This window comes from Triturus cristatus, chromosome 8, assembly GCF_964204655.1.
Source record: "Triturus cristatus chromosome 8, aTriCri1.1, whole genome shotgun sequence".
NCBI classification, from domain to species: domain Eukaryota; kingdom Metazoa; phylum Chordata; class Amphibia; order Caudata; family Salamandridae; genus Triturus; species Triturus cristatus.
This window is the reverse complement of record NC_140591.1, coordinates 1530453798-1530468536: the sequence shown is the minus strand read 5'-3', so window position 1 is coordinate 1530468536 and position 14739 is coordinate 1530453798. Positions and strand designations below refer to the sequence as shown.

The window sequence follows — 14739 nt, the reverse complement described above, 5'->3', positions numbered from 1 at the left end:
GGAGAGTGGCGGAGTGGGGGTTGTTGCGGTTGTCAAGGTGGAAATTCAGGTCCCCGAGGAGGATGTAGTCCGTGGAGGTGATTGCGTGGGGTGCGGCGAGCTCGGCGATGGTGGTTGCGGACTGGGTGCGAGGGCCCGGTGGTCTGTAGATGAGAGTGCCGCTTAGGGTGGTCCTGGGGCTGGTCTGGATCTGGAAGTGGAAGTGTTCTGTGTCGGAGTGGGGGTCGCTTGCGCTGGATGTGGAAAGTCAGAGGGGGGTCTTGTGTGTGATGGCGAGTCCTCCTCCTGGGATGGCAGTGGCGATGTCGGGGCCGGAGGTGGCGTTGGTCCAGGTTTCCGTGAAGAAGGCCATGCCGGGCGAGAGGGTGTTGATCAGGTCCCAGATCTCTACGGCGTGTCGGTGCAGGGAGCGCACGTTGAGGAGGACGCAGGTCAGGGTGTTGGTGGTGCATGCGTCGGGCGGTGAGAGCCAGGGTTCCTTGCGGTGGTCGCGTTCGGGTCGCGGACGGGCGCAGACGGGCTTACCTTAGGTGCGCCTTCGGCGCGCCAGCAGCGCAACCGCACAGCAGTCTGCATTATGTAGGTGAGGGGAGGGACGCTTAGCTGGGAGGTGGGAAAAAGGGGGCTGGGAGATGGGAGGGGCCATGTGAGCAGTGGCGGAAAGCATGGGATGGGGACGGTGAGAGTGGGGAAGGCAGAATTAACACGGAGTCAAGTTAACAGTGGCAGGTAAAAGCAGAAAAATAAAACGAGCACAATACTAACAATAGTGACACATGAATACAAGCACAAATGAAAATAACAAGAGAATAGTACTTAGGCGGCAGCAGACTCAAACACACAAGTCAGGGGGCCCAGAGGCAGCAGCGGATCGCAGGAGCTGTCGGGGAGAGTGCACGCCTGTGACCGAGGTCAAGGTCTTACGAGCGCTCCCCTGCAATGGTCTGAATTATGTAGGTGAGGGGAGGGACGCTCAGCAGGGAGGGGGGAAAACGGGCATGGGGAGAGGGAAGGGGTCGTGTGAGCCGAAGCAGGAAGCATGGGATGGGGACAGCGAGAGGGGAGTTAATGCAGTATTAACACAGAGTCAAGTTAACAGTGGCAGGTGAAAGCAGAAAAATAAAACGAGCACAATATTAACAATAGTGACACAGGAATACAAGCACAAATGAAAAAAAACAAGAGAACAGTACTTAGGCGGCAGCAGACTCAAACACACAAGTCAGGGGGCCCAGAGGCAGCAGCGGATCGCAGGAGCTGTCGGGGAGAGTGCAGGCCTCTGACCGAGGTCAAGGTCACAGGCCTGCAGAGCAAATCGCTGCCTGCAGGGCAAATCGCTGCGTTGCATTATGGTGCCCTAGAGAGGCATTCCATGGGTGGAGGTTGGGTGTTGCATCCTCCTATGGGTTTTGGCTAATGCAAAGTCATCCTGTGCCCTGGGCATCCCCATTTTTTTCTGCTGACTGGTACTGTTGATAACTGACTCTGTCTGTCCCTAGGCACTGCCTAACCAGGCCCAGTGCCAGTGCTATGGTGAAAACACAGTGAAAACACACACACTTTAGGGTACATTATGGTTTATGGTACCCCTATGATTGGCATGACTTACCCTATAAGTCCCTAGTACATAATAGGGAAGGGGGTTAAAACTACCTTTAAGTTCCCAGTATAAAATAGGGCATGGCAGTTTGGAGACCAGCACCCCTTTCTGCACTTGCATGTGTACAGTGCTGGGAGCCTGAGGTCAGCAGCCCTGTGTTGCAGGATTGCTTTTAAATGTAAATTGTGCCCAAACTTGACGTTGGTGGTATGGTCACTTAACAATCGATAAACTATAATATTTTGGTATATTAGGTACCCCCCAGGGTCTCCCGTAGGTGTCCCAGGGGCGGGGGGCAGGTACTTATAACTAGGGGTGGGCGGAATTTGCGGAATTAACCTCCGCAAATTATCGCGAGAATGCAGAAAATCTCCGCAAACACGCCGGAAATATCGCGAAGATGCGGAAGTTTTTTTGCCGCCTGTTCGCGGTATTTTTTGCGTGTTCGCGGGTCGCCAACTTACCCATGCGGTCACTCACGGGCGCGGCCATCTTGTTTTCACTTGTCCCGCCCTCTGGCGTTGTTTACTTCCTGTTCCGGGTCGCGCAATGCATGTTCGCGGTCGATATTTCCTGTTCGCGATCGCTTTTACTTGATCGCGTTGCTTTTTGCTTGCTCAGGGAGAAAATATCGCGCGAACTTGCGCACGTGGTCGCAACGGGCGCGGCCATCTTGTTTTCCACTCTATTGCATGGTTCTGGGGCCTGATTTTCAATCCTCCCTAAATCTTTTCAATCCTTTGTTTATAGCCACTTTTTTTGGATCTTTATTACTTATTATTTCTCTCACTATTTTCCTGCCTCTATATTTTTGGTTTTTGTGTACTTTTTTTTTGTTTTTTAGCTACTTTTTCTCTTTGTGTTGCCCGCTATTTATTTCCTTTACTCCTTTATTTATTTTACCTTTTCTTTCCCGCCCCGTCCCCAGAACCATGTCCAAGGGCAGGGCTGTTCGCCGGCGCAGCCAGAGCCGCGACCGCCTTCCTTGCGGAAGGCGGCGCCCACAAGGGGTGCATGCACGGGCCTTATTTGGAGAGGCGGAGTTGGCTGCACTAATTTTCTTTGTGCAGCGCCACCTCCCCTCAACCCTGGCAGCAGGTGGCAGGCCTGGGTCCGGGTACGGCCTCCGGGAGCGTCGGCAGCGGTGGGGGAAGGTGCGCCGGGCAGTGTCGCGCATCTCTGGGGTCCGGCGCACCCAGGCACAGCTGACGCACCGGTGGTCCGACATCCTGGACCGTGAGCAGGACCTGCTGGACCTGCTAGGAGTGGAGGTCCCGGGGCTTGGTGAGTACCTATTTAATTATTACAACTTTGTGTCTGTTCTTCTGCTCTATGTTATATATTGCGAATATCTTTTTTTCCTTCCAACCAGCTAGAATGTTGCTGCTTGCAATACATTCCAGGTTAATAACGTTTAAAAGTCTTCTGTGATTATGACACAGGTGCTCTTCTGCGCTACTACTAATCTTACTTGTTTGCAGCTTTGCGTTTGCGCTTGCTTAGTGTGATTCTTTACGAGTTTATTTTAGAGAAATTAAGTTACGTAATGCTACAGTGACTCACGTCCACTCCTTACTTTGTCCTGTCACTAATAGATAGGGGCGGATTGATACATAGGTTTAGGTACTTTGTATGAGCTTCTAATTGGTTAGTGGTATGCGTGATGCCCCCCTCACTCAGTTACGTGACGTGCTGCTAGTACGCCAGTCTTTAGAACCTTTCTAGTTTGTTCAATGAGTGGAGGTAGGCTTTGCAGTTACTTAGCAGTAGCAGATCAGCATCAATCAAACCAAAATTTGGTGTATACAAAAAATGTAGTCATGTTCATGTGTCCTCCATGATTGGATCATACACATTGTTGAGGAATACAGTCGAAATGCATACTTAATGTACAATTGGCATGCCTGGAATAGGTGGGCTAGGTTGGGTGGTACGTTGTACTAATACTTAGGCTTACTTGTAACTTAGTTTTCTGGAATCAGAATGGAAGAATGGATTACTGTTGATAAATAGTAACTTAAGTAGTCGAACTGCGAATCCCCCGATATTACATATTGACCAGATGAGATCGGTCAATGTAGTTATTGCAATTGTTTACATAAGTGTTTTTTGACCGTTGTTGAAAAATATTGTATTTGCTTAAGTTGACACCATCCATCAATGTTTGTCTCTTTCTTATATCTTTCCTGTTCATCAGCACCCAGGGGCAGACGGGCAGGGACTGGGCAGTCGGCGGGACAGGAACACCACGAGGAGGACACCGCTGAGGGCTCCTCTGCTGGCCCCAGTAAGTCTTCTTGTTTTTAATAATATTTCTTATTCCATAACTTTTACTGCCCCATTTCTCCCGAACTATAGTGTGTTTCCAAATGCTATTTTTTTACCACCAATTATCCTTCGATCTGTACGGTTTCAAAAAGCTTATCCCTGCCTCCGCTATGATGACTGAGTACTACTACATACTATCAGTCTGTCTGTCTGTACTGTAGTAGCTAGTCTTGCCCAGTTGGCCAGTGCCACTCTTTGTGAAAGGTTGTAATATAAAACTCATATTCACCAGTAGCTCATACAATCCGTTGGGTCGTTGTCTTGTACTACTTTTTACTCTTGTTGATGTTTAGGCTTTGAAAATTCACAGCAACAGCCCTACCAGATTTCTTAATATTTTGATATGATACCCTATAGGACATATAACTGTTGTAGGGATCTTGCACATACATTTGCACCAGAAAATAGGATGTTGGTGATGGTAGGTTGGACCTTCCTTGCACACCTCAATCAGAAATTCCGCACCCACCACAATTCCACTGCTTGACTATAGTACTGTCTTATCATACCTATTAGGTCTCGGAACCCTCCCCCCAAGATAACCAACAAGTAGACAACCCAGAACATTAACACACCCAACCTCTGTCGTGGAAGCAATTCACATGCACACCCTTACTTTAATTTGCTCAATCGTGTAAGTTAGTCCACTCCACACCAAATACCACAAAGTCTATGTAAGTTTAAAATTTTTATTTCGATTTGAGAAGGTCTGTACACTGTTTTCTTAGCAGCACCAACCGGCAAATCAATAACATTAAAACAATATACATTGTTACACTTGTACAGTTGGGAATTAAATCATGATAACTGAAGTGGTGGAAGGCAGCACCACCATCCCATAGCAATTTAGTTTATATACATTTATAAATGAAGATGTGAGTGCAGGGACCCCTCACCTCAGAAGAACCTAGTACTGGTAGTTGGTGCATCGTTCAGAAGCTCTGGTTCGTAGAAGCGAATCTTGCGTCTGTAATGCGAAAAAAGAAATGGTGTGCGTTAGTATATTGCAACTTGCAAGCATTTCTCAGCCGTGCCAAAAAGTGTAGCATCTATGGATAAGCAATATGGACTAACAGTAACAGTAGTACACCAGTTCTTCCTAAAAAAGTGGCTTGTTAATGTTTGTTGACCGCCTGTACGCAGCGCGTAGACTAGACAGTAGCAGTGTGAGGCAGGTCATGTGGGCTCAAAGGTGTCTTAAGAAGCTGCAAGGTAAAGGTAACGTCACATGTGCATGGCTAGGGCTAATCAAGCAAATGCTACAATGATCATATAACTTAGTGTCTACTCTACTACTACCTGATTTGTACTAGTGATTTATGTTAGTATTAACTCATTTTTCAACCTTGCTACTGATCAATAGGGGGGAGGTGTATATGTTGCCTAATAAATGTGTAATGTTTTCTAGGCGCACTACCGACCACCATTGCTGGGGCCAGCGAAGGCGACGCAGAGGGCGAGGATGCGGCAGTTGCAGATAGCAACGGAGGGGGAGTGGCAGCACCAGTGGCAGGCGGTGGTAAGTTAGATTCATAATCTTTAACTATTGTTGAACTTGACAGCACACTCACTGCAAAGGTGTACTGTATGTATATGTATACTGTACAGTTGTGAATTAGGGCCCCATTAGGATGGTGGGCGTATTGCCCCCGCCGGGCTGGCTGGAATTCACTGCCGTCACAGCAGGGGCAAACCTCCCGCCATCCCTGTAGAAAATATTCAGACATGTCTAGGCGGAAAAGGGTTCAATATGGCGGTGGTGTCTCTCTCACCACACCGGCAGCCATATAATCTGCATTTTGGAATGCCTTTGCGTGGCGGCATTACCGTCCGCCACGGAAAGGCATGCACACATTGCAGAGTATGCTTGGGGGCCCCCATGGAGGGTACCTACCGATGCTATGGTACCCCCCCGACTTTCAAAGCAAAACGTGACAGGCTCCGTGCGAGGCCCGTCATGTTGTGCTTGGAAAAGCAGCACAACATTTTAGCATTGCTTTCAGCAAAGCCAACCAGAATTTAAATTTAAAATAACAGGGTGCGCCCGCCACTGTGCCGGGCGCATCATCCTAATTAATTGTCCCCACGGGACCCCCACCCTTTTTTAGCAGTCGGATGGCGGGCGGACAAAGTCCGCCCGCTATCCGATGTCGTAAGTAAGTATGAGTTCTTGGGGACGTTTGAAGAGTGAACTAGAAGACTAGAATTCCCTTTAATTGGTATAGGACTAGGAGCCAGAGTATTGAGTAACCAATGGCCTCATCTATCTGATTTCAACTCCGCTTTGAAAGTTTTATGGAGAAGAGCACCTGGTGCACTGTTCAACTAAAAAGTGTAAGACAGGTGGAAGGAAGAAGGACGGGCGACATTTAAAATGTTATGTACTACTGTGCTTTATTTTATAGTGCTACTCTACCATGCCACTATGTGTGTAAATAATTACCTTGTCCTACTGTTTTATTAAGACTATATTTTACAATTGTCTTGTTTTTTTCTTTTTGATACACAGCTACTCCGAAAATCAACCGGAAGGAGTTGGCCGCCAAGGCACGGCGCCGGAAGCTGGAGGCAATCCAGCATGAATACCGGCGGCTGGTGGTCCTAGCCGAGGAGGAGGAGGAGACTGCAGCAGCAATTCAAGCCTCCTCCAGTGCCCCGGGCCCCAGCCACCGCCCTCCAGCGGTACGGCGCCACCGTCTGGCGGCTGCCCGCCGCCACCGTGCCATCTCCGGTGCCCCCCCCCACTGTGGCTGCAACTGCCGCGGCCTTAGACGCCGCGTCGCCCATTTAGAGGACCAGATTCGTGTCCTCCTCCAGTCCCGCCCCACCAGTTAGTCCCTGTCACTGCCCCTTTTTTAATTCCTGTTCGTTCTTCACTCGTTTGGGCGTTCTCTATTTCTATGGACAGTCGTTGGGGTTAGGGAGGTGGGTGGGTTAGCTTTTGTGGGTTTAGTTTATTTGTTAGGGTCAATTAAATATATTTTTCTATGTTACATGCAATGTTGTTAATGTTTTGTAGGTGGGGTAACTGTTTTACATCACACTGTTTCTTTGCTGGTGCATGGCCGCCCATAGCGTGTGTTTGATTTCAATAATTTGCTGACTGTATAAGACACAAACAGATAGATGCGACACACCTCACTCATTGACTGGTCCTACTATGCATTCTTTGGAGTGGTGTTTGAAACTGACATCATTGACAACATGTCCATTAATGATTCTGCCTCCCCCAAACTTCTCTCTTACCGGTGCTTGATGTTTATGTCCAACTGTGGCACAGCACTGGCTGCATGGTGAAGATGGTTTCCTTTTTCATACATGCCATGATTGGGGTGGTGGTGGTAGTATAGTAGTAGTAGTATACACTGGCAGGGTGGCAGCATTTCCAAAAAAAGAAAAGGAGATAGTCAATCGCCTTTGAAAGACTGTTAGAGGAGTAGTTGAATGAAGTACATCACAGAATTTACCGAGCAACAATTATATGCTCAAATATTTGACAAAAAAACTGAATGCTGGTTATTATGAGGATAGCCTACTAGACAGAGTTACAAACTATAGTTTTGTCGACTTGGCTATGCCTACAGTCTAACAGTTAGTGCTGTATATGAGGAATGACAACAAACAAATCCAATCAATGCCGGCAATTCATGCTGAGGTATATGTTCCTTTGTTAAATAAAATAACCTGTGAAATATCCTACTCATGGGTGGGCAAGCAGAAGAAGATCATCGCTCTGCATTGAAATTGAAGTAGTGTTGCTTTCACCACATCCGCCCCAGCAAGTGTGTGATTAAGTATTGGTGTACATTTAATTTAGTTACACCTCGACAATAAGTCACACAGCCCGGGGGAAGAGGGTTAGGGTCCGTTGATTGGATGGGAAGGGGGATTTTGGGAAAGGTTTGACATAGAAAAACAGTATGCATACATAGACAAACAAACGACAATCATTGAAGACTACCATACCATATCCATTCCATATGTTAAGGTATAAAAAAGGAAATGCATGCATGATGAGACCCGGATTACATACACTTCTATTTCTTGTTCTGTTCCGGCCTTAATACTTTAACAGATAGCAAATAGAAATTTAAAATATTGGTAGTGAAGAATCGTAAACACAGAGCAAACGTAATGATGATTGATAATAATAACAACTCCAAGAACACACTGTTGTAAAGAATGTATACAAGATATTAATCAAATTATTTAAAAGAAGTGAAAAGTGGATACTGTTACTGTCTTATCCTGGTCAAAAATGTGGACTGGTTTTTTGCATCTCGGCATTCCTCTTGCTCCTCTCGTCCATCAATCTTGGGTGTGTCGCCTCACCACTCGCCACTGCCCGGCTAGAATAAAAAGGTGATTGATTGGTAAGGTAATTAATATGCATTGTAATGTTTTACAAAGTTTTGGACAAGGCCCGGCCTGTAATTTTAGATTGAAAACCAAAGGGGATATTCAGAAAGAAAGTGAAAACAAATGCACAAGTGATGGTGTAGTGCAACAAGAACACTTTCCGAGGTGGCATGTATGCATATGCATCATCTCTACTGTAGTCTGTTTCCAGCATAGACCTTCAACAGTAACAGGAGAGATCAGGCCCACAGTGCTTACCATTAGCACATCCTACGTTAACACTTTAGAGTCCTTTTTTTTTTTCTCTCAAAGAGTTGGACAAACGCAAAGCACATTATCCATTCCAGACATAGCATTTTACAGTTAAAGTTAGTAATATCAATGCACTGCAGTCATCCCACCGCTACACTCTATTCAACTTCTACACAGACATTTGGGTGTGCTGTGGTTGTGGTTCACGTGTTTACCTTTAGGCTTTTCCGTTTTATGCCACTCATGAAACATCCTCCTGACTTCATCATCAGCTCTGATACTTCTACTGACTGAAGATCGGCCTGCAGTACAAGTGTAATTTTTATAACACAACAAGAGTAGAAATATAAATATTACTGACTTGAGTCATTCTTTATTGTGTACAGAAAGATAGATTAACACTAGTACACTTTGACATCACTTTGTGCACAACAAACAACGCAAACACAAAGACCAATAGCTCAGAGTCAGGTGTCCAATGCATGCCATTAATTATCATCATTTATTACCTGTTACTTCTCATCTTAAGTTAACGGGCCGTCTCTTTCGCCATCATCATGACGGACGGTGCTGTTAAGTCACAGTCATTTGCATTGCGCAGATTGAGTGAGTCCCCTTCCTGTATTGAATTAAAAGCAATGTATCACCAAGATGCAGGAGAAGTACACATTTCTTGTTTGCCAGAAGAGGAAAATTAGTAATTACTAGTGTGTTCTGTAGAAAGTTGATTAGTGGCAGTGCACAATTACATCAATTCATGCGCAACACACCACAAAATCTACATCATTCAGTCTGCTATTCTGCGGCCAATGCATGGCATCAATCATTACCTGTTGCATCTCATCTCGTTAACGCTGCAGGCCGTCTCTTTCGCCATCATCATGATGGACGGTGCTGTTAAGTCACAGTCATTTGCATTGCGCAGATTGAGTGAGTCCCCTTCCTGTATTGAATTAAAAGCAATGTATCACCAAGATGCAGGAGAAGTACACATTTCTTGTTTGCCAGAAGAGGAAAATTACTAGTGTGTTCTGTAGAAAGTTGATTAGTGGCAGTGCACAATTACATCAATTCATGCGCAACACACCACAAAATCTACATCATTCAGTCTGCTATTCTGCGGCAAATGCATGGCATCAATCATTACCTGTTGCATCTCATCTCGTTAACGCTGCAGGCCGTCTCTTTCGCCATCATCATGATGGACGGTGCTGTTAAGTCACAGTCATTTGCATTGCGCAGATTGAGTGAGTCCCCTTCCTGTATTGAATTAAAAGCAATGTATCACCAAGATGCAGGAGAAGTACACATTTCTTGTTTGCCAGAAGAGGAAAATTAGTGTGTTCTGTAGAATGTTGATTAGTGGCAGTGCACAATTACATCAATTCATTCATGCGCAACACACACAACAAAATCTACATCACTCAGTCTGCTTTTAATGCATGGCATCAATCATTACCTGTTGCATCTTATTTTCAGTTAATGGCCAGTCTCTCTCGGCTCTGAAGGAGGATAGCTATAGAAGTCATCAGATTCATGGTCCACTTGTTTTGGAAGGACGAGGAAAGTTTGAATTTGTTGTTACCATCATCCAATCATCATTCATGAGGGAAATGGAATTGACCAGGAGATGCAGTATGATCGAGCGGAGGAGCTGGATTCTGAGGACTGTAGTGTCAAATGGCAGACACCTGAAACTTGTATCTTAAATTAGAAGATTAGAAGACGGTGATAATGCATTGGTTGCGATTCACAAGTTTATAACCGGAACAACAGACACAAACAAAGGGGGAAAAAAGGGAGGAAGACAGTAAGTGCGAGCCTAATTGTCAGGGAAGTATAGCTCGTCCTCAAACTCTGGGGGATCTTCCAGTAGTAGGTAATCATCTGACACAATACTTCCGTCACCTGAGCCGCTGTCCTCATCTTCCTCTGTTGATTCATGCATTGTGTAATTCGGTGGTATGAAGTGCTGATTCATTTTGATCATTGTTAACCTCTCCACGTTTTTGGGAGATAGACTGGTCCTTCTCAAGGTCACAATGGAACCTGCAGCACTGAAAACACGTTCGGAAGAGACACTTGCGACAGGGCAAGCCAGATAGCTTATCGCCAGCCTGCTGAGCTGTGGCCATTCAGACCTTTTCCTATGCCAATACTGCACTGGGTTTTGATCAACGTACACCTCTGTTGGGTCGTCCAGATAGGCCTGGACCATCCGCTCAATGTTCAGGGTTGCTGCTGGTAAGCTTTTGTGCTGTTTTTTCTGTGCATCAGCACTGTGCTTAAGGCCCATCTTTACATACCAATCTGATAATGATTGTACTCGGCCGAATGATCCAGTTATTGTTTTTGTAGTCGATGATGATGGTGAGTGTTGCGATTGTGAGCCAACCGCACTGCCCTCAGCCGACGAAGTTGCACTTGATTCTGCATGGCCTGCTTCAGTATCAGTACTTGTTGTGGGTTGATGTGGCGGGCTTTTAATTAGCAGCCCTTCGTTTTCAAACTTGATGGCTGCTTCAGCTATAAAACTTTTGTAGCGGGCAACATCAGTGTCGGAAAAAGAACGGAATAGTCCTAATTTTGCACGTGGATCCAGAATTGTGGCACAAATGTAATGTTCTTGTGACAAAATTTTATTTTGTATCCTTACATTTTCTGATAAGCGCCTGGATAAGCTCTCCACCAAGTCATGGGCTTGCCTTCTGTCCTCTACACCTTTGTAGGATTCAGACACATTATTCAGCTCATGCTCTAGCATTTGCAACAATGGGATAGCTTGGCCCATTGTACAGTCCTCCTTGCTGACTTCACGTGTGAAGACCTCAAAAGGAGACAGCATCTCAGTGAGGCATTGAATTAGGGTCCATTGCTCCCTCTGAAGGGTCATGCCTTTAACACTAGCATCACTGCTTCTGTACCAGACATAATCATTGAGTGACCTGTGCTGTTCGTACAGACGATCAAGCATGTAATACGTTGAGTTCCAACGTGTTGCCACCTCCTGGATGAGTGCCTTGACTGGCATCCTACGGTCACGTTGGATGATCCTCAGCTGCTTCCGAGCTTTAAAAGAATGGCTGAAATGAGTGCATATTCTTCGGCAGATGGACAGTAAATTGCTTACTATGGGTTCTTTTTTCAGAAAGTCTTGCACTATAATGTTTATGCAGTGTGCCAAACACGGAACCCTGAAATAGGAACCAAGTTCCATGGCCTTAAGTACATTACTGCCATTGTCTGTGGCAACAAAACCAATACCAAGCCCTCTGGGCTGCAGCCATTCCAAAACCTTGGTGCGAAACTCTTCTAAAATGTTTTCAGCCGTATGAGATTTCTCCATGGCGAACATGGCTACAGTTGCATGTTTCCGAGTACCTTCAAAAATCGCAGCTGTGTCAACAACACCTCGTGCAGATAGTTGATCTTTAACCCCCACAAAAGAGATCCAGTGTGCAGTGATACACATGTAATCTGTGGCTTGGCAACTGGTCCACATGTCTGTTGTCAGGTGGATATTGTGCACAGCACTCTTCTGCAAAGCTTGTCCAACCAATTCCAGCACATCATGATGTAGTGCCGGAACAGCAATTCTTGCGAAATAGGACCGGCTTGGAACTTTCCATTTCGGGCAGATGGCAGACACAAATTCAAGGAAACCCACCCCTTCCACAAATGAAAAAGGAAGAAGGTCCAGCGCTAACATTTTAGCCAGCTACGCATTGTACAATCGTGCCGTTGGGTGGTTGCGTTGGAACTGCCCCTCCAACCTAAACATGCTGTCAATGGTAGGCTGGCTTACTTTCCTTAGTGGTGCCATTAACCCACTAAGGCTCAACGACACAGATTGTCTCATTGAGGTACTCGCCGGTCGCCTTGGTGTCTCACCCACACTCTGAGTATGGCTCTTACTGCGGTGCCACTCTGATGTTACTGAGGAGGATGTGGGCGTTACCACTGCAGTGACTGCACTACTGGAGACAAGGCTAGAAATGCCTCCCTGTTCTTCACCTGCCACCACAATAATATCGCTCCCTGATTCCTGACCAACTTCAAAGGGTTTAGTTTTCCTACTTTCTTTTAACTTAAGTAGGTGATCCTCCCACACAATAGTGTGGTGTATTCTGAGATGACTTGCTTGTCCTCCGGTACCATAGTTTGTACCAAGCTTACCACGCCGAACACCTTGCCGACAAATTGCGCATATAGCAACGTTCTCCTCCTTGGCGCTAACAGAAAAGAAGTCCCAAACTGGGGAGGAGAACTTTCTGGCACTGCTGGATGTGCCACTTTCAACACCAGATGAACTTGAGGGGGTGCTTGAAAATATGTGACCCTGTCCACCTACACTGTGACTTTTACTACCACTTCCTACTGAGGTGGTTGAGCTGGATGTAGGTCCCTGCCGGGCCTTGGAAAATATGGCAGCTGGAGGTAGTGGTGGTGTAACCTGTGTTGGTGAGATCCGTGCTACATCCCGCTCAGTAGCAGCCTTTCTGGATAGGGTTAGAATGTCGGTCTCCAATCCCTTTGGGGCGGGAGTAATGTGCGTGATGACTGGCTCGTCTTCATCAACATCATCACCCCCCTCTTCTACATCTACCTCCATAACTCTAAGTTTTTCTGGGACCTTCCTTTTCAGAAGCAATGTCTTGTGGCGTACTTCACTCTCAGACCGAGCTGGTGGGACCCAAGTGTCATCACGATCATCAGAAGCGGGGCTTGAAGAAGAAGATGATGGACTAAGCCTCCTTTTCCTTGCTGGTGGTCTGGAAGACAATAGATGTTCTGAAACAGTGGTTTGACTTCGCTCCGCTTTGTCTGCAGGAAGCTCGATTTCCTGAAATGCCCCTACGTCAGGAGCAACAACTACTATGGTGGGCTGTTGTGGCGGCTGCTGCTGTTCTGGTTGCGGCGGCTGCTGCTGTTCTGGTTGCGGCGGCTGCTGCTGCTGTTCTGGTTGCGGCGGCTACTGCTGCTGTTCTGGTTGCGGCGGCTGCTGCTGCTGCTGTTCTGGTTGCGGCGGCTGCTGCTGCTATTCTGGTTGCGGCGGCTGCTGCTGCTGTTCTGGTTGCGGCGGCTGCTGCTGCTGTTCTGGTTGCGGCGGCTGCTGCTGCTGTTCTGGTTGCGGCGGCTGCTGCTGCTGTTCTGGTTGCGGCGGCTGCTGCTGCTGTTCTTGTTGCGGCGGCTGCTGCTGCTGTTCTTGTTGCGGCGGCTGCTGCTGCTGTTCTTGTTGCGGCGGCTGCTGCTGCTGTTCTTGTTGCGGCGGCTGCACACTGATCTGCTGAGTTTGCGCCTGCGTTGAACTTGATTGTGTACTACTTTGCGGTAATGACATTTCTTCAACATCGCTGCCCGTTAGTAGACTGGCTACCTCTGCGACAGTAAAGCCCTTGGGCCTAGGTTGGTGGGGTTGCTGGACCGCTGTGCTGCTCCCAGCTTGGTTCCCGGACAACGCTTTGGTGCCAAAAAAAACCTTGGCCGGCACACCACCAGTCGTGGTTAATGGCACTTCCTTTTTCTGTTCCTTCTTCTCACCAGCAACTTTCTTGGTACTGGACCTAGTACCTTTCTTTGGGGCCATCTTATTCCGACGTCAGGCAGGAGGCAGATGCACAACAAGTTCTGGTCACACGTGGGCGTGATGCGCAGCAGGACTTCTGTCTGGCTGGCAGTACAACGGATAGCCAGGTGATGCCGATGACACCTCCTACTCTGTCTTTTGTGCACCTAAAAGCAAAGAAGACAGGAGAAGAACATCAGTGAAATGTTGCATTTGTTTTTGTGGTTCAGTTACTTAGTACTGTACTAGTGCAAACAAAAGATAGTCTAGCCATTTATGATTTTTTTTTAACTAGAGCTATGTTATACTACTAGTACTGTGTACAGCCACACTACACTCTCAGGAAGGTGATGTCTAAAAATTCAACAGATCACATAGAAAACACTTGATCAATAAAGCTGTGGCTACCTGCTCTGGTAGCAGTGGATGAAAGCAGGCCTGCTGGCAGACAAGGCCAGGCAAGCTTGCAGGCCTAGGCCTCAAAATGGCCACCAGCCACATGGCGAGCCCCAACAACATCAGCAAGGCCACCCCAAAAAACACACTTCCTCAACTCAATCCAATGCCATCCATGCCCTAAATGATGTCTAAATTCAACAGAGCACACAGAAAACAGTAGATTACTAAAGCTGTG

General features: G+C 46.9%; 1 long non-coding RNA gene across 1 annotated transcript; it reads left to right on the top strand.

Annotated features, from left to right (window-relative positions):
* The first annotated feature begins 3808 nt into the window (after positions 1 to 3808).
* LOC146806069 (uncharacterized) lies at positions 3809 to 6821 on the top strand. Its single transcript, XR_014967549.1, has 3 exons — positions 3809 to 3887; positions 5337 to 5447; positions 6438 to 6821. It is a non-coding gene; the product is annotated as an uncharacterized LOC146806069 (long non-coding RNA).
* The last annotated feature ends 7918 nt before the right edge of the window (positions 6822 to 14739 follow it).